Source organism: Pteropus medius, unplaced genomic scaffold (genome assembly GCF_902729225.1).
Source record: "Pteropus medius unplaced genomic scaffold, Ma_sr-lr_union100, whole genome shotgun sequence".
NCBI lineage: Eukaryota > Metazoa > Chordata > Mammalia > Chiroptera > Pteropodidae > Pteropus > Pteropus medius.
Genome location: NW_024345481.1, coordinates 118,186 through 143,587, shown reverse-complemented (window position 1 = coordinate 143,587; position 25,402 = coordinate 118,186). Strand labels below are relative to the sequence as shown.

Here is a 25,402-nt window from a genome sequence, read left to right as displayed (position 1 = left end):
AATAGCTTTTGATTTTAATTAAATTTATGTAGCCACATGTGGCTTGTGGCTCCATACTAGACAATTCAGAAGACTATTAAAATTGAAAGAATCACAGAATTTGCTCAATCAAACTTCCTGGTAATATCACAAATTAACCTATCCGAAAGCATCAAGAAACATTTGGCTAGTGATTAAGAGCACAAGCTATTGGGACAGATTCCTGGTTCACATTTGCCATCTGTATGTTTTGTCCAGCGGAAGATATGTTATTAACCTCTCTGTAATTTAGTTTCCTCCTTTATATCATGGAGTTAAATAACAGTGCCTACCCGTTAGGGTGTGTGTGACAATGAAACAATTTAATATATTCAGTGTGCTTAGAATATTGCCTGCTGCCAATAATGCTTAAGCATTCTGAACCGGAAGAAGATAACCAATCTGGAGGGGACGTTGACGGAGTTAGGGCTTCCTTTAGGGTGACTGTAAATAGGTTACGCATCCCAGCGATTGTGGCATCACCTCTTCCTCTAGAGACCTTTAAGACAGGATTCATAATTTCTTTCAGCATCACCGATGTACAGGGCTGATTTATAAAGTGAGAAATGAAGTCAATGACCGTTGGTGTTATGTTTTACCCTGTTGATTCGATGGTAATTTTTCTCATGGTTAGAATGAACTATCAGATAGACTGTGAGTTACGGAATATATTTTTTAAAGGACCATATCCAAATTTGTCATTTGTTCTGAAAATCAATCCACATTGAGTATGATGAATCATGGCATCATGCTGTCCTGCATCTTTTTATTTCTAGTATTGTCATTTTCTCCAGTTTGGGAAAAAAACAACAAAAACAGGATATGATTACCATGGTGCATTCAGTGATTAAATCCATAAACGAATTCTTGAACCAATTATCTTAGTAGTGGACAGGAATAACTGAAACCTATGAATGAGTAGGGATGTAATTATCCTTCAAGGGTGTGATTCTCTCAGACAGAGATGAACATAGATCCTAAAAACTCTCCTGAATTATCAAACAAAAAAACTGACCAGGTTGAAAGGACAGCTACCTCTTCTGCACTCTACTTTCATATGTGACTCCCTCCCAATAAAGTCATGTAAACCTGCAGAGTAAATATATCACGCTCATGCTTGCAGACCGGGTATGTGTGCTTTATTTTCAAAAGGTCAGTCTCTCGGGTACTTATTTTGTTAAGAAAAGAAATGTAAGAGCAGTGAAGTAAATGTGGCTATGAAACTCGCAACACAATATTTACTAATGCCATTCATAGGTACAGAGAAAACCAAACATTTGGGGAGTAATTTTTCTTTCAGTTAGAGCTGTACTACTTAAAGCATAATTCACAGACTAAAACTGGTGTGTGAGCTGACAGTTACTGATCAGTCACAGAGTATAAATCAGTGCACTGCTTCCTTTATTTTTTGCAAGCCCCTTATCTCAGTGTGGACCAGTAATAGACATTTTACAAACTAGAACTTTGAGGAGCACTGAGCTCGAATATTGTAGGTCCAATCAGTTCTGCTAGCCTGTCCTTTCTCCATATTATGGCGCAGGGGTCTGGTCATGACTCTGCAGCTTATTTGATGTATAATCCTGATGGAATTCAGTTAGCTGTTTTATGTCTTGGTCTTCTCCTTGGTATGAAGAGAATATGGCACCTGAAAATCCCCGAGGTCTTTTTCAAAGCTATAATTCAAATTTGTGTGATTATTTAATTTAGGTATAGCCATGGCTAGCAATAGAGAAAAGGCTAAGTAAATTATGGCAATTAAATATTATACTATTAAAATGGTGACTGCGAATACTGTATAAGATAGAATACTGTATAAGATGATTACGATAAGTGAAACAAACAGTAGATCCTATACTATTTGCATATATGCCCTATTACAACTATGTAAAAATACATACACAGAAAACATAAAAGTAAAAAAAAATTTCTAAAGCACTGTGGAATTATTAGGCCTGTGCATTGACTCTTTAATTTTTCTGCTATCTAAATTTTTATAACATGGTTATATTGTTCACAAATATAAATGAAGAAATGATGTATAAATGCATTCCATTAAATAATACACCTCTAATTTTTAGTCTTTTTCTATATATCTTAATGGATATAACTGCTCTATTGTCACCATTTGGAATTTCCTATGGCATTTCTCAGCTCCTTCTTGCACCAGTTAAAGCTCTTCCAGAGCAAATATTGGTATACGTCCACTCTGGATCCCAGAAGCTGTTCATTGGACTGTACCTGTATAACCTCCTGTTACATTAAAGGAGGCATAGTTTCTCCTAGCTAAGGCGGTCTCCATCTGTCCTTTATATTATATCCCAGTCTTCTCAGAAACCTTAAGTCACTTCCATCTTTGTAACTAAATATTGCCTCCCTTCACACTATATCATTTTCCAGCCTTTCTCCATCATTCTTCTCCCTTTCACAACCAAACTTTTTGAGAGAGTCGTTGGCTCCCTTTCCTGACCTTTCCTTTGTACCTCACGCCCCTCTAATTAGTCCAGCATCCTGTGACTATATTAAAACAGCCCATCCTCTAGTTGCCATTGACCCCCATGTAATTTTCTTGAGTTCTATGTCCATCAGATATAGAACCCACTTCTGTATAAAACAGAAAACAAATTCGTTAAGGGCCTTTAGATAGCTCACAGATTTCTAAGAGGGCCAGGGAATCAGGCCCCATAGCTGAACGTCCAGGAGCAAGGCCCAACTGGGGCAGCCGTAGAAAAACACTGCTTCTGTTTCTGTACAGCAGCGATAAAGCTCCAGGCTGGATGACAGACGCTTTGCCACTCACTCCTGAATAGCCAAACTCTTCTACCACCTTGCGTGCCAGGAGACCAGTTCTCTCCAGTGTGGCTATCTCCTTCCTCTGCTAAATAAATGAATTCCAACGAGTTATTGATCACTACCGTCTCACAACTCAGGATCAGACATCATAACTCAATTTTGTGTATCAACACTATCAACATTTCTATTGCATGATGAGGTTTACAATGATATTTTCAGTGAGTATGTGATGTGTGTGTGTATCTTTAAAAATAAGCCCCTTATCTGGAAAGCCGTATTGCAGTTTTTAATATGATAAAACTAATATTATCTCCTCAAGATAAGCATGCTGTTTTATAGTTTTTAGCATCGACAAATTTAAGTAATTTTAGCTTACATTCTTAGATTTCCTTTGTTAAAATGTGGTTCTTTGTGTTTAAATTTAATTCACGTTGTAGCAGTCCTTATGTTTCGATTTCAAGACCTTGCCATGCAGTAATATTTACTGGTTCTGTTTCTTCTTTTGTTTCTCCTTCTCTCCTCTCCCACCGATATTGTCCAAGAATTAATGAATTGTATCCATCAAAGATTAGTACTAATGACCTTATTTCCATAAAAACATTCACCATTCTGCCAGCTTTTCCTTCTATAAGTTTGCCTGTAGGAAATGGTCCATTTGTTAAAATTTTAAAAGAAATTAGAAAATGTTTATCTCCCATAAATCTGAGAGTAGCATAGACCTTAATCTGTTTTTCCCAAAAGATCATTTAAAAATAAAAACCTATGATGGCAGCTGTAATAACTATTTTTTAATCTATTCCCTAAAAACTAATGAAGAAAACAAGCTTTCTCAGCCTCATGAGATATTCATTGTAAATGAGACACAAATGTTTTCTCACCGTAGAAATTAAGATAAACATTTCACTAGAGATGCAAACTTATCTTGGAAGAGACAGAGATGGGAATTAGTGGGGGAGAGTTCTGAAGAGGACGTTACTTTTCAGATAAAGAACTGCAGAAATCTGCTTAGGGTTTTCTTGAGTCTTTGCTGAGTACTAGGCCATGAATGCATAAGGTGAAATTCCAGAGTCAAGCAAAGAAGACAAGAATTATAAGTTAAACAGTCCCAAGGCATATAGCTAGGAAGGTAGCCACTCGGCCTCCAACAAGCTAGAGTAAATGGATAATCCACAGTAATCACCTGGAGCATTCACCGGAAACCCTGGTGGGGTCAGGCCCTCGTAGGAGCACCGAACTACCGCTGGAGTGGTAGCTGCTAGCAAAGCTTAAAAAGGGGTCGTGGATGGGTCATACTGATCTGCAAGTAGCTTACTACCCTTCCAGAACAAAGTCCAACTTATAATAAAAGTAGAAAACAAAATTTAGATGTCCAACAATATAAAATCACTATGTCCAGTATCCAATAAAATATTCCTAGACATACAAAGGCAATAAAATGTTACTCATAACCAGGAGAAATATCAGCCAATAGAAATAGAATTTTTAAAGGTTGTACATGATGGAACTAGTAGAAAGAGTATTAATAGAGCTATGATAATAATATCCAGGAATTAAGAGAAAGCATGAACAAGAGAAAAGAGAAATGGAAGATTAAAAAAATCACAAAATGGAACTCTTATAGATGAAAATACAATGCCTATAATACAATAAAGTTACTAGATGGGTTTAACAGATTAAATAGTGGAAAAAAAATCAGTGAACTTGAAGAGATAGTTATAGAATCTATCCAAACTGAAACACAGAGAGAAAAAATACTGAAATAATAATGAACAGAGCCTCAGTCTCAAGCTGTATAATATATACATAGCTGGAGTCCTAGAGTTTGGAAAGGTGCAGTGCACACACACAAAAAAAATTGAAAAAATAATGGCTAACAGTTTTCCAAATTTAATGATTCTGTAAACATACAGTTCCAAGAAGTTCAGTGTACCTCAAACAAGGTAAACTCTACCAATGACCATTATAATAAAATACAAACCAATAATAAAGAGAAACAGTAGCTAGAACACACTCGCAGACACACAGATACACACACACACACAGATACTATGTACAGAAAAACAAACATAAGTATGATTACAAACTTCTTTAAAACATTATTCAAAGTAGATAATGGAATGACATTTTAGTTTTTCAGCCAGAAAGAAAATTATACCATGTGGGAAAAGATCTGCATGAAGAAGTGAAGTCTGCCAGACATAGTAAATACATGGATAAGTATGAAATACCTTTTTTTCTTGTTTTTCATTTTTTAAAATATTTATTGATTGTTTAAGCAAAAATAATAATGTACATGGGGTTTATAACATGTAAAAATAAAATATGTAAAATTGATAGCATAAAGAACTAGAGGTATGTGACGATACTCAAGAGAGAAAAGGAGAAAGATGAGATGAGACAAATAGAAAATAATAGCAATATGGTAGACTTAAAACTGACTATATCGATAATCATTTTAAATGGTCTAAACATTCCACTTTGAAGGCTGATATCCTTGGATTGCATATATGTAAAAAAAAAATCCAATTATACATATACACAGAATAAAACCTCATTTTAGATATAAAAGTACAAGTAGATAAAGAGTAAAACGACAAATAAGGATGGATATACTGTCAAAACAGGAATCATAAGAAATATGGAAGAGCTATATTACTAACAAAGACCTAGACTTAAGGATAAAGGCTATAACCAAGCATAAAAAGGTAAATTTCATCAAGAAGAATAACAATGATAAATGTGTATACGTACAATAAGATGGTTTCAAAATACCCAGGACAGAAACTAATAGAACTGACCGGATAAAGAGAAAAAAATTGACAATAATAATTCAAGGTATTAACATTCCGTTGTGAGTAATTGGTAGAACAAATAGAAAATCAGAAAGGGTATAGAAGACTTGAATAACACAGTGAACCAACTAAATTTACAAATACTGTACCCAAGTACAGCATACTACACATTTTTTTCAAGTGCCCATGAAATATTTAATAAGAAAGACCATTTGCTGAGCCATATATCAATTTTTATTACATAAAAAAAGTTAAAGTTAAATTTAAAAATATATGCAATATGCCCTCAGTCCAAAATGGAATTCAATTAGAAATTAATAGAGATCTAAAAAATACACAAATATTCGGCATTTAAACAACATACTTCTAAATAAACCATGGGGATGAAGATATTTGGAGAACTAAAAAAATAAAAATAAAAAATAAATGCACCATGGGTCAGAGAAAAAAACTACAAGAGTTTTAGAAAATAGTTTGGACCGAATGAAAATAAAAACACAACATATTTATAATTTTTACAATGCACCTAAAGCAATGCATAGGTGAAGTTTTACAGCATTTAGTGCTTATGTGAGTAAGGAAGAAAGGTCTCAACCCAAAATTACCTAGAATTTCAGAATAATAAGCTAATAAAAGAGAATCTTTAATCTAAAATTAATAACATAGATAAGAACAGAAAAGTAAAATAGAAAACAGGAAAACAATATAGAATTCATGAAACCAAACCTGGTTAATTGCAATAACAATAAAATTGATAAACCTCTAGTGAGTCCAGTCAAGGAAGAGAGAAAGAAATTAAGCAGTATCAGGAATGAAAAAAGAGACATCATGAGAGATCCTATAGAAATTAAAAAGAATAAGGGAATTCTATCAGCAACATTATGCCAGTGATGGATGGATAACTTAGGTAAAATGGACTAATCTCTTGAAAGACGTAAGAACAAGAAACAGAAAATCTAAATGTTCCTATAATTATTAAAGTTTTGAATTCATAACTTTAAAACTTCTCCCCAAAAAGAAGCTCAAGTAGCTGCTTCATTCTCTCACATATTTAAAGAAGAAATAATACTAATCCTCAAAAAGTCTTTCAGAAAATATAGACAGGAATACTTCCCAACTCATTTTATGAGACTATTACTATCTTTATATGAAAACTAAATAGACATATTAAAGAAAACTACAGCTCAAAATCCCTCTTATAAATAGATGCGAAAATCCTTTAAAATGCATTAGCAATTCAATCAAGCAATATATAAAAAAGGATAATGCATCCTGACAAAGTGACTTTGTTCCAGGAATACAAGTTTGGTTTGACTTTTTAGTTAATTAATGTAATTTATCATATTAGACAAAAAGAAAAACCATGTGATCACATCAGTATATGTTTTTAAAATGACAAAATTAAACCCCCATCTGTGATAAAAACTTGACAATGTAGGAATAGAAGGGAATTTCCTCAATCTGATAAAGACCATCAGTGAAAAATCAACAGCTAACACACAATGATGAAACCAGAATGTCTTCCTTTAAGATCAGAAACAAACTAAGGGTGTACAGTCTTACCACTTGTTTTTAACATTGTATTAGATGTCCTAGCCAGTAAAATAAAACAAGAAAAGAAAGTACAGATTAAAATAAAGAAGAAAAGCTATCTTTATGTGTAGAAGACAATGTTTGTAGAATATCCTAAGGAATTTGCACCCACACACAAATTACTACAACTAAGATGTGAATTTAGCATGTCAAGATACAGAGTTAATATGCAAAAATCTATTGTATTTCCATATGCTAGCAATGATTAACTAGATATTCAAATTAATTATGCCATTTATAATAATTAATTAAAACCTGAATTATTATAGGTTTTAGAAACCTATAATAAAAAGGTTTTAAAAACTATGCAAAGCCTAAACCCTGAAAACTATAATACCACACTGAGAGAAATTTAAGAAAATCGAGAGAGATACCATGTTCATGGATCAGTAGAGTCAATAATTTTAGAATATTAATTTCCCCCAAGTTAATTAATTCTCAATAAAAATCCTAAAAGCCTTTTTGTAGAAACTGAGAAAGTGATTCCTAATTATATGGAAATGCAAAGCGTCTAGAATAGCCAAAACAATTTTGAAATAGAAATATAAAGTATAGGAACTCGCATTAACTCATTATTGACTTCCCGTAAAGATATCATAATCATTTGCAAACATTAGAGAGCCTAGAAATAGTTTTTGGGGTTTTTTTCAAAAATACAAAAGGAATTTAAAAGGTAAAGGATAGAATTTTCAAAAAATGTTGCGGAAACAATCAGAAACCTATACCGAAGAACAAAAAAGAACCTTAACTTCCAGCTCATTCCATGCACGAACATTAACTCAAAATGTATCAGAGACTTACATGTAAATTTTTAAATTATAAAAGTCATAGAAAAAAACATGGAAGAAAATTTTGATAACTGCGTGTAAGCAAAGATTTGGGGGAGACACGAAAAGCATAAACCATAAGAGAAAAAATTGATAAATTCTATTTTATTGCAATTAAATCTTTTGCTCTTTAAAAGAAAGCAATAACAAAATGAAGAGGCAAGTCACTGACTGAAACAAAATATTCACAATACATATGTCTGTCAAAGGAATTTTATCTAGAATAAAAAACCATCTTACGATGTAATAAAAAGACAACCCGATTTAAGAAATGGGCTAAAGACTGAAACAGACTTCATAAAATAAGACTATCATAAATAAACATATGAGAAGGTGCTCAACATCATTTGTCATCAGAGAAATGCAAATAAATGATTCATTTAACTCTAACATTTACTTAGTAAAATAAGAACTGATATTATCCCTGTTTTACAAACGATAAGCAACTTAATCAAAGTCATAGCTATCCGACTGCGAAGTCAATGCCCCTTAGACTGTGTACTGTATTGGATGATAATTAATAGTTTTTCCATGAAATGTGTTTCTAAGAGCTTAAAATCACTCCAAATTCCCAGAAAGAAACTTTTATATTTTTCTATGGTTTCTAAATTTTTAAAAATAAACATGTATTAAATAAGAAAACATAGATGTCAAGTTATAATGTACACCTGAAAATTATATAATTGTATTAACCAATGTTACTCCAATAAACTTAATAAAAAAAAAAGAAAACAATATAATTACCTTTTATGGTTAAAAAAAAAAGTTAATAGCATTGCTCCATCTAGTATACCCTGGAAAGAAAGAAAAGTCAGTGTATATGGCCTATATTATTGGTATTTAAAAAAAAAAAAAAACTGGTAAATTTGTATAAACTAGTAGTGGAGATTCTATTTTACTGCATGATCTTCTCCTAAACAGTATGTAGCTCACTTACTAAGTACTTGCTAAACAACACAGATGGTGCTAGTACTTATTAAACTATGCAGATGAGATACATAGCATTTCTCCAAAGATCAAAGGAAAGGGGTTCTAAAAGCATGGTTGAATATATTTGTCATGAGCCCCACCTTTCTTATTACTGCACTATTTCATGTAAAATGATAATAAAAGTGTTTTAACATTCTGAACATCGAATACATTAGTTCATACCCTTTCTAATGTCAATTAATGGTTATTTTAGATAATAGAAAATGGACAGATCACCCCAAAACAACTCCATCAAATACTTTTCTTCTCTCTTCCAAAGTGATACTTTAACATAACTTGGCAGAAAAAACTCTCCAATCTTTGTTCCTGTTCCTCATTTGAGGAATACTTTTAGTTGTAAATAGCTACAATTTAGTTTTTGCTGTTAATGATAATTTTCTTTAATTTGCCCCAATTCTTTAATTATGAAATTTTAAAACATACAGAAAGAGGTACTATTTGAAAGGCTGCAGATGTTCTGAAACTTTCCTCTGAGGTGCTTAAGCATATGTCACCAAAGAGTAAGCACAGTCTTAATGCCAATACCATTATCGCACCTAGGAAAATTAGCAATAATTCTAGAAAATCATCTAATATCCAGAGCATGTTGAAGTTTCCCAAATTGTCTCAAAAATTATTTACAGCTATTTTTTTTTTCAAACAGGATCTAATCCAAACTCTTCATCATATTTGCTACTATTTTTCTAATCCTTTTAAATCTAAAACAATCCACCTACATTTTCCCCGCAGTCCACATGCAATTTACCAGTCAGGGTCATTTTTATCAGAGGCAGTATTGCTGGGATCTAGTTGACATGCTACTTTTAAGTTGCCGGAAGTACAGTGTTGAACAGTTAGCCAAAAGTTAAATCTTCATGCAGAAGGGAAAAGGGTTTGAGTGGCATGTTACGCACAGAATGTGTCATGGTTTACTCATCCAGCCCTCATATTCATGGGCGTTTTGGCTGTTTCCAATCTTTTATTACTCTAACTTTTGTTGTCTAACCACGTGCATGTGCTGTTCATATTTATAGAGGTGAATCTTCGTGGAAGTGGGATTGGCCAGGTCAAAGGATAAATGCATATGTACTTTTGTTGGATATTGCCAAATTACCCTCCGTAAGGACCGAAGATTTTGTTTTCCTTCTGGTAGTGTATGGAAGGTAGCTCTTTCTTCTTAGCTTTTCTGACAGGATGTATTGTCTAGCTTTTGATTCATAAATCTGATATTTGAAAAGTGGCATAGCGACGTAACATAATTTGTATTTATTTTGTTACGCGTAAGGCTAACTTTTGTTTTCTTATGTTAAAGTACAATTATGTATTTTTTTCTATATACATCTTTTGTCCATTTTTACTGGGTTTTTGGTCTTTTTCTTCTTTTTAATAATGTTCTTTATTTACGTAGAAATTAATGCTTTAAGCTATAAATTTAAAATATTTTCTTCCAGTTTGTCATTTGTCTATTGATCACACTTATGGTGGTGGTGTCTTTGTTTGGTTGTTTTTGCTATGCAGACCCTTATTTTTTTTCTAGAATTTGATCATGGTTTCCCTTCTCCTAGGTTATTTTCTTGTAGTACTTGCATATTTTCAATTTTTGCATCTATGTCTAGAATATATTTAGAGTATATTCTGGTATACGGTGGGAGGATTCTGTTAATTTTTAATCTCTTTCCAAATGGTTACTCTTTTCTTCTAACACTACTTAAAGGAATCCTCTTCACTTTTATTCTATACTCTTTCCTTTTTTTCTCTGTAAATAGTATCAATATTGAACTAGGTTTACCTGTGAATGACAAAGAAGAGTGAAATTTTATAAAATAAATCAAATTATTTTCAGTTTATTTAAAGCTAGGTTACTTAATTTGGTATACGTAAATAATCTTTAAATACAGTACTGAATAAAATGTATGAACTCATTTATTTATATTGTTACTTACTCATCATTTTGTAAATTCATCTAGTTGAAATCATCAGCCCGATTTTGCTCCCTCTTCTGATAAGCATCGAGGCAGGGCAGGTCGTGATTTCAGGGTGAATTACACGATCAGGGGGGCAGATGATGATCCCTGCCTCACCAAACTTCTCTTAATAGTGTACTTCAAGAAAAGCACCAAGAATGGGTTTTAGTTTCTTTCCCAAACTGAGGTTTCCGTATGAAAATGTTACTAACCCAATTAATGATGAGATTAAAGACCGCTGACGACATCCAATTTACTGAGGCTAAAGAGGAATTTCTAATAAGCTGTACCCTGCTTATAACATTTATATACCTGTTAACTGGAGAGACAGCCTTTTCCTGCCAATTACAGAATTAAGGAAACTTTTTTTTTTTTTTTTTTTACTCTACACCACAGTCATTCCAATATGGTAAGTAGACAGTTCCAAGTATTTCTGACATCCGTTCTGCTTTAACAAGGAGTTTCGTTATGAGGAAGCTATTGAAAATGAATAGTGTTCTTAATAACAGATTTTATGTGACTAGTTTAAACAAAGGTTGCAGAGCCAAACAGAATGAAAGGGATATATTATTAGGAGAAATGCTACTCATGTTGAATCAATTTTGTCTGCCTTTTAAAACAGAAACACTGACTTGAGATCAACAGAACACTGCCGACTTTTAGCTGTGCTGACAGTGTGTAAATGAACAGCCAGAAGTAAGTTGTTATGCAGAGAGCCTCTGAAAACTGTCAGCTTTGGAAATGTAAGAGATCATGTAAATTTTTCTCGCAAGTGGAAGCAGCTCTTTTCTTGGGGATAGTTGGGCTCATTTCCTCAAGAATGTTTTTGTAAGCCGATAAAACTCCTCTTTATATTTCAAAAATGACCAGAAACACTCATCTTAATATAGTCCTAAAATGCATCTGAATTCTAACACACCTCTTGAGTTTTGTATTATTTTTAAGTCAGGATAGCAGTCTTAGCTACATTCAGGAAGGATAATTCAACCCATTTCAGTACATTTTGTCATCGATCAATCACTACACAGAACACCCATGAAAATGGGCCGAGAGAGCAGCCCTCACTGCTGGATAGCCGCCATTCATACTCCAGAATATTCTTCTATCTTCTCTACCCTCCTCTGTCCTAAGAGACTGATCTGCGTGGGCCACATCGATGGGCTTGGCCAGTGTGGAACACTGGCAGGAGATCAAAGGCGGGGTGGGGGGGCGGGGCAGAGGGAGTGGCTGGGATATTTACTTCCGGCAGAGTCACCTGAGCTGACTGCTTCTTTTGACCTTTTTCAGGTCACAACTTTGGTCAGAGGCCTCTTCTCACAACCCTCTCTGTCTTGAGGCTCCTACATCACTAGGAGCCTCACTGTCTACATCACTGTCTACTTCCTATACCTATTCCTATTACCTAACGCCAGGGTACTGCCTTATCCCTTGAGGTTTCCCCACACCTTTTTAAAACAACCTATTATTGTTAAACACTCTTTGAATTTGACTATGCCATTGGTTACCTCCTGGGAACCTGACTGCTAAACCCTCTTTGAAAACTTCACAGACTATCCTCCGGCTATCAAAGGCATGCCTGTGGCACCTCAAGCTGAGTCTGCAAAAGCAGCAGATGCTAATAAGACTTTCTCAAGTGGAGCAAGCCCATTTGGATGAAAACACAGTAACAGCATCTCTTGGGCTGGGATTGAGGAGGGACAGGAAGGGAGCATGGAGCAGATGAGTGATATGTTTCCTTATCGTAATTCTAATGAAATAACATTTAATATGTTTCCTTATCATAATTCTAATGAAATAACATTTTCTAAGCTATTTCAGAAGCCCCTTGGAGGGCGTATTGGTAAGGAAGGAGATGTCCTTTTATGCAAACCAATATCCAAATTTTTATTGCAAAACAACTTAATGAAAAGTGATGGGTCATTAAGATGAAAAATAAGACACTATCATTGTGAGCTGTGCCTAGTAGGAGCTGTACCTAATAGGAACTTAATATTTATATGTACATTGATTTTTCTGGATTTGTAAACCTTCGATTATAAGTCATAATTTATATGTTTTTAATTTGGGATCAAATTGTTCACAGATCATATGAAATAGAAACAAAGCACTGTAAATTTATTTGTATAATGAACCACCAACAGGTATTTAAATAAATACTGACTCTTTTATAGTCTTCCTGCTGATAGAACAAATTAACTGTAATGATTCCAAGTTACTCTGGAAAGGTGTAGAAGCCTAGACCATTAAGGAAGATTGACAAACTCATACATCACGGATGGACTCAGCCATTTCTGAAGCACTTGGGATATGCCCAGTGCCTAGCAGAGAGACTTGTATGAGAGCTCTTACTTCACGTTATGATCATTTCTTGGGCCATATTAAGGCTTTGCCCTAGATACCTGTGCTAAATCACATTGCTTAGGAGTTATTCACAGAGAAGGAAGGAGCAAAGACTCTGGAGAAAGGCAATCTTAAGTTTAAACCTGTACTGGACACTCATTGGATACCCAGTGATTAATCTCTTTGGCTTGAGTTTCCCTATATATAAAATAGCCATATCTACCTGATAGGCTTACTCTGAGGGTTGCACGAGAATGCATATAAAAACCGCTCAATAAAATAATTATCGAGGTGGGGAGGTAGATAGGATAAAGGGAGTCAAATATAAGATGACGGAAGGAAACAGCTTTGGGTGGTGAACACACAATGCAATATACATATGACGTGTTATTGACCTATACACTTGACACCTATATAATGTTATTAACCAATGTCACACCAATACATTTAAAAAAGTATCTAATTGAGCGTAAAATGGCATAGCCACTTTGAAAGACAGTTTGGCAGCTTCTAACAAAACTAAACTTCTAACAAAACTAAAACTTCTTACCACATAATCCAGCAATCGCATTCCTTGGTACTTACTTAGAGAAGTTGAAAACTTATGTCCACATAAGAACCTGCACACAAGGTTTATTGTAGCCTTACTATGATTGCCAAAACCTGGAAGCAAACAAGATGTCCTTCTTTAGGTAAATGGATAAACAAACTATGGTACTTCTAGGCGATGGAATATTATTCAGCTTAAAAAAAAAAAAAAATGAGCTATCAAGTCGTGAAAAGACATAGAGGTACCTTAAGTGCATGTTACTAAGTGAAGGGAGCCAGTCTGAAAAGGCTACACGCTGTATGATTCCAACTACATGGCATTCTGTAAAAAGCAAAACTGAAGACAAATATCTGTGGTTGCCAGTGGTGGGGGCTCCGAGGTGATGAACACACAGGGTTTTTAGGGTAGTGAATATACTCTTATGATGTTATAGTGATGGACATATGTCCTGACTCATTTGTTTAAACCTGCAGAATGTACAACACCAAGAATAAACCTTAAGGTAAACTATAAACTTTAGGTAATTATGTGTCAGTGTAGATTCATCCTCGGTAAAAATGTACCATTCTGGTGAATGATGCTGATACTGGAGGAGGCTAAGCATGTGTCTGGGCAGGGGGGTATATGTGGAATCTCTGTATCTCCCTCTCAACTCTCAAACCAAAACTGCTTTAAAAAATAGTTTTTTACAAAAAAATTTTTAGAAGAATTATCTGCATCCCACTTTGATCTAATTATATGATCCATTTCTTCCTAACTCAGTAACACAGTGTCAGAAGCCTTTGTTTTGAGGCTGACTTCTGCTAAGACCTATGATAATTGCAGTTTGTTTTCTATTTTTAATATTCTAATGGCTTATGAATTATGTGGAATAGAGCAATTCAAGGCATTCTTCCAACAGTATGTGCACTTACACTTTTTCACACTCTTGTGTTTACTAATATTCCTGTCTCTACATGACAAATCATTATCGTCAGCATTAACTGAGCAACTAGTTACACTAGCTTAGATGTTAGAGATACAAATAGCAATTAAGTTTCCTTACCTTCCAAACACTTGTACAGAAAGAACAAAAGTATAAACATAAGTGTAACTAATGTAAAATGTGTCCAGCACTGTACTTATTACACATCCTGGGGAATTAGGTAATGTTGTTATCTTGATTTTATAATTGTATGACCTAGGGCTCAGAATGGTTAGGTACCTTGCCCTTGAGAATGAGAGGAAGAGCTATAATTTGAATTCTCAACTACTACAATAGGGGTATATTCTCCCTGACAATGCTAGTTCTGACATTTGGTACAGACAATAAGTATTAGAACATTGCTACTCAGTGTGCGATCACATATGATCCACTTGCTAATTTGCAAAACATTTGTTATTGGTCCACGACAAAGTAAGTAATGAAACTGAAAGCAAGCATTTAGAAATGTTTACAGCAATATGACCGTAATTTTATGTCTATTAAATCTAATAGTAAAAACTAATTGGGTCTTATATATTGCATGGGTTCTTTTCATTTTATTATCCATTTTTATTATATCTGACCAAAGTATTGCTCCACGGCTGATTGGAAATTTAAAAACAACAAAACTAAACAAAACAAAACAAACTCTGATCCTTCAGCACCGACAGTGTGGTGGATCCAGAGGATTAGTCAGGTGGGGAAGTGTCGTAGATGAAGTAGGAATTATGATGACAGTGTGAATAACTAATGATAATTGAGTCCTTACTTTGTGCCCATCATTGTGCTTAGTTTCTTTCTCTCTCTCCCTGCCCCTGTATGTATGTATGTATGTATGTGTGTATCTATGTATCTATCATCTATCTCATATATACCATATATATACATGTATACCATGTGTACACAGAACTATATATGCATATATGTACATATATATGCATACATATGTGTATGGAGATAGTTATCATTTAATATCTCATGACAACTCTAGAACTTGTAGATATTTTTCATGCCCGTTTTACTTGATTATGTTCTAGATATTACTGCCAATATCTACTCCCTCCGTGGTTACTCTTTGCTAAAGACCAAACCATTGGGGTTCCTTATATTACCAATACTATTCCATGAATACATGAGAGTGGAAAATAAGTATGCTCCCTTTTCCCTCCAAATAAAAACCTGTGATTTTACTTCCTATCTCTTTTCCATATTTCAGAAGGTACTTAGTGAGCAGTTGAGAATAGCTATTCAGGGGCTTCTAGGTAGAGCCTTTCTCCGTCGCCATGTGTAGCCTCTAATAGGTACTGCCCACTTTTCCTGGAATGAGTCAAAATATTTTGCTGTGTGAGTGAAGAATGCTGATTGAATTGATTGCATCACTTGTGTACTTCCTGGAGCTTGGTGTGTTTATTGAAAAAAAAAAAAAAAAGATTGAGCTGCTGTGAACTTTATAACATGGGACTAGTATGCTGAAAATGTGTTAAAGGCAGAGTGAAGGGAAATAATTCATTTGATTAAATGAACATAATAATGTGCTATAGGGAAACATGACCCCAAATCCTCTTTGACTAATTTTTAGCTTGAATAGAGCAGAGGCTTTTGAAAAAGTTTACTGGTTACTCTATTGTACCTTTAAATGCTCTTTTTTTAGCTTTCTACCAGTATAAAACAAAATATACAGAAGATAGCTTTGGAAAGAATAGATAATATACTACCTCAGATGCTGAATGCATTTGAGCAGACGGCGATGGACAGCTGTTCTTCAGCTCAGAAAGGGTTGTGGAGGGCCAGAGTGAGTCAGAGTGACCTGCCTCGGCTTAGTGTTAAAAAAGTTGGACAATCATACCAGGATAGTACACTAAACACAAACGTAAATAGGATATAGTCTGTGTGTTTTAGCTCCTTCCAGAGATGCTTCCACATAGTATTAATCTCCTTATCCCTTTTTTAAATGTTTGTATAAACACTGTTCTGTATTAAATTTCCACAGCAATTATCCGGGTTTGTGTAACTATCTTAAATACTTATGTGAATAATTACTATAAGGAGAAACAGTGTCTGACACACCCTTTTTCAAATGTTGTGGTTTTGTTTTCTTTACTCATTTTTTTTTCTTTCCCCATTTTAAGTCTTTTTTTCCCCTCTCCTTATGTTAACTTGCTTATCTTTATGTGAATTGAAATAATGAGCATGTCTGCTCTCTGAAAACCAGTTTGATGAATCCGAAAATGAATATGTCACGTAGATGCAAGTGCTGGCAATATTTTCCTAAGTAAACACATATGATTCCATATTAATCACCGGTATTTTCTAGAATGGCACATTGAAAGTAATAGGGCCATGCTAAGAATGCTCATTGTCACCATGCAATGTTTATGACAAAGACTGCTCTTACTATATTGTATTGTTGGCCCAATTTCTAAAACATTTACCCTAAGCTAATGCTGCTGTTCCAGACTAAAGCAGAGCCTGAATAATTCAGTTAAAAATTGAATGCTTAAAAGCTTTACTTTGTCTATATTGGTCTTCTCAACTTTCTGAAATTGGTAAGAAATTGAGTGCCTTTCTCCTTCACTTTGAATGTGCAAATCCGGTCTTTTAGAGACCTGTGCTAGAGAGGAGCCTTCTGTTTCTCGTTTCGCTTTTTTAATACATATCAACCGAGCTCACTGGTTCTCAAGTTTATTCACGTGATGAAGTTCCCGGAAAATTTGGCGCTTTTAACCACATATCATTTTGATGACATTAACATCAAAATAACTAATTTTTAATGTATGTGTACAATTAAATAAATACTGGTTCATATTAGATTCCAAAATGCGAAAACATGAGTAGATACCAACATTTTAAGAAGGAGAAAAAGGGATAAATGTCATGAGCCATTTCTCCTCATTAAATTAACTCTTCCTCTGAGCAAAACAGAGGGATGGTTCCATGTGGAGTGGAATACTTACTTGCTCCAGCTCACGAAACAGGACTTCATGGTGGGAGCGTAACTGAGATGCGTGTTATTTTTCCGTGTGTACCAAGAATACTGAGCTGAACGGCTCAGCCTCTGCACTCAAAGAGCTCAGGGTCTTGTAGGAAAAACTCACACATGGCGCGGCTATAAAACTGTATGGAATTACAGGTCGGAGAAGGTTGAGCAGTGCCAGGAAGGCCCCCACGGGCTGGGAGGGCGCTGGGAGGGTTCTCAGAGGCTGCCTGGAGGGAGCGCGTGGACCTGGTGCTGGGAATACTGAAGAGGGCGTGACTCTAGGATGTCGGAGTCCGGTGATTTTAGCAGGCTTCTACCCAAATTGCAGCTCGAAGTGGTAGGGACACAGTGCTGTGCAGACACTGAGAGGAATGTGCCTATTTCTATCCCAACGGGAAGAAAGAAGACAGAGGGGCGATAAGTAAGATGAGCATGGACAACGTGGTACAGCGGCCCCCACTTATCCATGAGAGACCCCCAGTGGGAGCTGAAACTGCGAGAGTAGGAAACCCTATCTATACTATGCCTTTTTTTTTTTTTATCGTACACACAATAAAGTTTAATTTGTAAATTAGGCTCAGTCAGAGATAACAACAACGATAATAAACTAGAACAATTGTAACAACATACTATAATAAAGGTTGTGTGAATGTGGTCTCTCAAAATATTTATTGTACTGTATTCACACTAAATGTGATGACGTGAGATGATATAATGCCTACATGATGAGCTGAAGTGAGGTCCTCAGAACGGTCCGTGATTGAAAACTAATGAATTGTTTATTTCTGGAATTTTCTATTTAACATTTTCAAGCCACGGTTTTGCCCAGGTAACTGAAACTGTGAAAAGTGAAAATGCAGCTGAGAGGGGACTACTGTAGCACAGTTTTGAAAATACTCCCATCCCCGCCCCCCCAAAAAAAGCAAAACCTGCTTTGGATACGACTCTTTTTAGATAAACATACCATGAGACAACACTGAAAGCTCGCTCTGTTACATAGATACATGCCGGCTTAGCGTAAGCATGGTAGACTGTCAGAAATTTTAAACTGAGGAGTAACTCGTTTTCTTTCACAGGGAAAAATACTTCACAACTAGGAATAAATATCTGCACATTTACCTGATGCTGACCTCACAGGTAAATTAAGGTCTTCTCTAAGTATCAGACAGCTTTTCCATCTGTGGAGCAAGAGTTTCTCAATTGGGTCTGTTCATCAACCCATCTTCTAATATTTGGGATCTTACAAAGCAGATCTACATTCTCTTCCAAATGGTATCACTTCAGATATTTAAAAAAATATTATTTGGATTCTCTGAGTCTTCTCTTAAGAGCAAGCACCTTTGTTCTAAAAGTACTATTCTTAGATGACTTTTTATTTAAAAAACTCAACTCTCCTCCTTTTGTCTTCTGAACATATTTCTTTTTTTTTTTTCTTAAGTCGTGGTGACCAGAATTGAATATAACCATTTAACCAGCTCAGAGAAGACGTTTCAGCGAACATGCCTCTAGTAATGCATTCTAAACTTCCATTAACTATTTGGGTTACATTATACTGTTGATTAATACTGAATTATCGTCCAGTAAATTACCTGGAATTTTTCGCATGTTCCTGTTAAGCCATGTTTCTCTCATCCTAGTCTTATGCAGTTTTCTTTTAGATCCAAGTTCATTTCCTTATATGTTTAAATTTTGTCTTGTTTTATTTTGCTCATTGCTCAAATTGTAAAGATTTTTTAAACTGAGATTTAATCGGCATCTGATAGTTTTAGTTTAAGGTGTCCGATATGTTGGTTTAATACATTTATGTATTGCAATATGATTAGCACTGTAGCATTAGCTAACACCTCCATCACATGACATAATTATCATTTCTGTGATGAGAATATTTCAGTTCTGGTCTCTTGGAGACTTTGCAGTGTATAATACAGTATCGTTACCTGTAATCACAATGCCATGCTTAGCTTTCCAGAACTTACTCACCTTCTAACGTCGAGTTCATACCCTTTGCCTGGTGTCTCCTCAGTTCCTGCCCCTTCCCTCCCGCCACCCCACACCCTGGTATCTTCATTCTGCTGTCTGTTTCTACAAGTGTTTTTAGATTTCACACGTAAGTGATATCATACAGTATTTGTCTTTCTACGTGAGCTTTATCTCACTTAGCATAACACTCTCAAGGTCCATCCATGTTGTCACAAATGGCAGAATTTCCTTCTCATGGCTGAATGCTATCCCATTGTATATATATCCACCACATCTTCTTTATCCATTCATTCATTAACAGACACAGGTTGCTTCCATATCTCAGCCGTTGTGAATAATGCTACAATAAACATGTTGCAGACATCTTTTCTCTATCCTGTTTTCATTTCCTTTGGACATATACCAAGAGGTAGGATTTCTGGAGCATATGTAGTTCTATTTTAAATTCTTTTGAGGACCTCTATACTGTTTTCCATAGTGGCAGCACCAATTTACATTCCCACCAACAGTGCACAAGGGTTCTCTTTGGTCCACATCCTCAGCAATACTTTTATTTCTTGTCCTTTTGTTAATAGCTGATCTAACAGGTGTGAAATGATACCTCCCTGTGATTTAGTTTTGCATTTCCTTGATGATTAGTGATACTGAAGGTCTTTTCACGTACCTGTAAGTACATGAATGATTTGTCAGTCATTTGAATGTCTTCTCTGGAAAAATGTCTGTTCAGTTCCTCTGCCCATTTTTTAATTAGATTGTTTTTTGATATTGACTTGTATGAGTTCATTATATATTTTGGAACTTAACCCCTTATCAGAGATATGGTTTGCAAATATTTTCTCCTATTCTATAGGTTGTCTTTTTATTTCGTTGATTTTTTTTCTTTTTTCTTTTTGCTGTGCACAAACTTTTTAGACGATATAGCCCCACTTGTTGATTTCTTATTTTGTCCTATAAAGATAGTTTTCATTATGGTATCTGATCCTGGAAAAAGGGAAGAAGCAACATGGAGTAAAATTGTGAACAGCTGGAAGTGAGATCGTAATTTTCTCATTTCTTGTAAGATACAGTAATGCTCAACAGAAGAAAAGCCCTCTCTGATCACTACCTTAGATTTACAGATTTTTCTTGTTATTGAATTAACCTAAGCTTCGAGGGGAAATGAGGATACTGGAGGATTAACATTTATTCCATTAAGTTTTCCGAGCACCTCACTGTGAGAACTATCTGGGTTATTTTGCTTAGCATGGTTATCTCGAGGTCACAAATAGCAATATTTCATCTCTGCTTATGGCTGAGTAATATTCCATTGTATATATGTACCACAGCTTCTTTATCCAATCAACTATCATAGGACACTTAAGTTGCTTCCATGTCCTGACCACCATGAATAATGTTGTTATGAATATTGGTGTGCAAATATCTTTTTGGATATGGGTTTTCAAGTCTTTGGGGTAAATACCTAGTAGAAGGATTGCTGGCTCACATAAAATGCATAGAAGAAAACATAGGAACTAAACTCAAGGACCTTGGACTTACAGAGGATTTTATGAATTTGACTTCAAAAGCAAGAGAAGTAAAAGCTAAAATAAATGAATGGGATTGTGAGAACTAAATGGAAGTGTTTTCAGAGGTGGCCAGTGTGTGTGAGAGATGCCACTGCACATGCTCCATGCCCTGCCTCGCCCCTGGATCATGGGCCCCACCAGGGCTGTGTAGCTCAGAAAGTCTGAAGTCCCAATTTTGTGCACAGGTATGTATTTTTTTGCAAAGAAGAAACCAGTTTCCCCTGCCTCATTCTCTCCTACTCTGTGAAATTAAATGGTTTGTTGAAAGCTTTTCTCCCTAGTGAGTTAGTAGAAAAAAAAAAATGTCCTCTACATATTCAAATGTGTTTGAGAGTTTCAGTCCTTGGTTATGCATCATTTTGCAGACTTTTTTTTTTTCCATTTATGACATTAAAAATCTAGTTTTGCTTAAAACTAGATTCGGTGAACTCTAGGGATAAAAAATTAAGTTTTACAGATTTTCCCTTCTGTATTTACAGATAAATCCCAGCGAATTACCTTCAGCACCACCAGTGACAGTGGCACACAGGAAGCAGATGCAAATAAGGGTTTTAGGATGTGATCATCCGGTACCCAAAAAGCATGCCACTATTTGCCATGCTTAGTCGCCCAGACACAGATTTGGGAAGGCATTTCATCAGCACCATCACTAAGTAGCTCTCTTAGATGGTTATTTTCCCCAGCTCTGTGTGTCTGATTCTCTGGACAATGCGTCTATGTGGCCAAATATGAGAGCAGACTGTCTTTCTTATACATAGTCGTATGCCAGGCAGCCCAGAAGTTTCAACTCCAAACACAGTTGAGACACTGAATTTGCTGGTATTCTGTGACATCTAGATCAGTCAGAAAAATAAGCAACCTGCTCCAAATGGTAATGGGAACCTACACAAAAGAAATCAGTGAGTAGTAACTTTGTTTCCAGAAGGAAGATGTTTATCTCACACACACACACACACACACACACACACACACACACACACACACACACACAATCACATCAGAAAAGCACAAAGCAGGCATTCTCCTGTGATTTTTTTTTTCTCTAGCTAGCCAAATGACTTAGCAGCCAGCAAAAGGTCTTGCAAATCTAATGAATGATATTTGGACCTCTTTAAGGTGATTCAACATCTCTAGAGATTGCCTGAATAAATGGACACCCACAATGGCATTTCCTTCTGAATTTTTCAAAATCGAATATTTAACAGTGAGGAAATTAAGGTATTCAGTTCTCAAGGAAGTTATTGAATCTTTCCACAAATTTTTGGGATAGAGATTAAGATCTCTGTCTGATATAAAGCTACTTTGTATTTGTATGTGTGTGTGTGGTGTGTGTGTGTGTGGTGTTTCTGAAGAAAAAAAAAATCTTTAGCTTCATGGAACTTATTTTCTAGTTGGTTAGACAAACAAATGTGTATAACTTACAGTATGACTAATAATGATATGTAATATGGAGACAAATTAAATGAGACAGGGTGATAGATCATGCTGGGAGGGAGGGAGTCATGATGCTAAATAAGGTAGCAGGGAAGATTTCAGTGAGGTTGGAACACGTGAGTAAAGACCCGAAGGAGTCAAGCCCTGAGTGTGGAACAGCAAGTGCAAACGCTCTGACACGTGACTGTACCAGGAGTGATTGAAGAGCAGCAAAGAGGCCATCATGGTTAAACGGAGCAAACAAAATAAACGAAGATGCTTCACGAAAGACCACATTGCAAAAACGTTGGCTTTTACTCTGAGTAAAATGGGAAGGCACTGGAAGATTTAGAGTGAATTTGGGTGGAAGGTTCTCTGCTGAAATCATCTACTTACGTTTTAAAAGACTCGCTTTGGCTATTGTGCTAACGACAGAATGGACTGGGAAGAAATGAAGACTAGCAGACACAGAGGGGAAGGAGGAGACCAGTTATGGGGTCTCACATTTGCTGATCTGCTGATGTGGAACCTGAATGAAACAGAGGAGTCGAGGTTGACTCCAAAGGTTGTTTTGGTCTGGATTATTAGAAAGATGAGGCTTTTCATTTACTGAAAGTGGGAAAACTGGGAGGAACAGGTTTTTAGGGGAAAAGAAGAGGGTCAGATTAGAACATGTTACGTTTAAGATGTCAAGTTGAGAAAGCCAAGTGTTGATGTCAAGTAGGTAGTTAGACATATGAGTCCGGAGTTCAGAAAAAAGTCACCTTTATTGGACGTCTAAATTTGGAAACTGGAAAATCCAGTAAAAATCTCAATGAGTTCAATAAAGGATAGAGAAAAGAATTGTAAGGTTGGAATACTATGGCGATCCAATATTTGGAGGTGAGGGAGATTAAAAGGAAATATCAGAATAGCCTGAGAAGTGGCTAGTGAGATTGAAAGCAAACAGGTGAGTGTGGTGCCCAGAAGCAAGAGAAAAAATCATGTCAAAGAAGATGGAGTGATCGCTGTGTCAAATGCTGATAGGCCCAGAAAACTATGGTATAATGACTCAGATTTAACAACATGGGGACATTACGATGTATACTCCCCTCCCCAAAAATGTCAGTGGAAGGATAGGGCAACTGCCCTATTTTCCTAATTTATGTAGTCAAATTTATTTATTTAGAAACATGTTTTATTTTGTTTTTCTCCAGCTAGTCATTAATAAAGCTCAGGATCATATTTTAGCAATTTCAGGGCAATTGCTTCTTACATTCCACTCCTTCCCTGTGATTTTGTTTTCTTCCGACTAAAGTAGATTCCAGCAAGGATTTGAGTAATAAACTCAGTTTATAGGTCATACATCAGCTTCCCTCTTGAATTCTTGTTTAGCTAAATGTAAATTTATGGGTGATAGCTTTCCTCCCTCAGCACCTGGAAAACATGACTCCATGGCCCATTGTCATTCCTCATGAAGGCTACTGTTGTTAAATGTTACTCCTCTGTAGGTAATTCAGCTTATTTATCTTGGAGTTCTGTGGTTTTATTATAATGCATATAAGTGTGGCTCTATTTTTCTTTTTTATTTTATTAATTCTGTTCAGTACGTCATGTGTTCTTTCAACATGAGACTTTGTTTCATTTTGTTGTCTTCCAATTCTGGAAAGTTTTCAGCCAACTTCTCTGAAAATAATACTTCCCTGACAATCAGTTAATTCTTTCCTTGTGATGAAAATCTCATTAGACACATGGAGCCTTTCAGTATTACTGCCGTACTTGTCTCCTTTATGTTTCTTCTTTTTATCTTTTTTTTGCCGAATTCTGGGGCCAGTCCTCTGGCACTATCACTCTTTGGGATTTCTTTGGGAAGATATTATTCTATCTGAATCTTTTTAATGGCTACGTGTTTTTATTTCTACATTTCTACCTTTCTGTTTCATATTTGCCTATATTTGCGTATACAGTTTCTTGTTCTCTTATATGAATAAAATAAATGTTCTCTTATAGTCTTTCCTTTATTACATCGTTTACCTTAAACATATGCTTATTAAACTAATTTTAGATGATTCTGTTTAGATGACTTGCATTGATTTGGTCAGGGGTGTATTCATCTCTTGATTGTTGAGTTGGCTCTTCATTTTTTAGTGTTAGTTTGGATTTTTATTTTTTGCTTTCAGGAAACACACTGAGTGGGAGGTATATTTCTCACTCTACCACAACTCTTTGTAATACAGTGCTTTTCACCTGTCTCCACTGGTCCCAGAGACTCTGAGTCCCATAGTAGCTTTTTGGCCAGCATCTCAGGATTCCCTCCCATCCAGCAGTAGTCTGGAGATGTCCCTGACTCAGGCACTGAACCTGTGGGGCTGCCTGGCCTAGGTAATGGTTGAATGGCTTTCTCTGCATCCTCTCCCTCCTGTCGCTAAAGCTGCATTGAATGGTACGGTTACTTCAGCATCATTTCATGAGTAATGGAACCACAACTCCTGATTTTACGCAGGCAGCCTGGAATCAGGCCTTCCCCTGCTCACAGTGGAGCATTTCATACCCAACTGGAGTACAAAACCCTTGCACTTTTCTCTTTCTATCTGAATTACAAAATGACTGCGGCTTTAGCCCAATTTACTGACCGTTGTGGTTTTCTGGTCTGTTTCCGATCTAAAGAGATACTTACCTTA

General features: G+C 35.7%; 1 protein-coding gene across 4 annotated transcripts in view; it reads left to right on the top strand.

Moving 5' to 3' along the window:
• The window catches only part of RGS17 (regulator of G protein signaling 17), an 82,402-nt gene that overhangs the window by 29,922 nt on the left and 27,078 nt on the right, over nt 1-25,402 (top strand). Inside the window, exon 1 of one of the 4 annotated variants that reach the window (XM_039873840.1) lies at nt 24,962-25,103. The exons of the other annotated variants lie outside the window; for them this stretch is intronic. The gene's annotated coding sequence lies outside the window, so the exon portion shown is untranslated. Of the gene's footprint in view, nt 1-24,961; nt 25,104-25,402 lie in introns of those variants that run through there. 4 annotated transcript variants of the gene reach the window in all.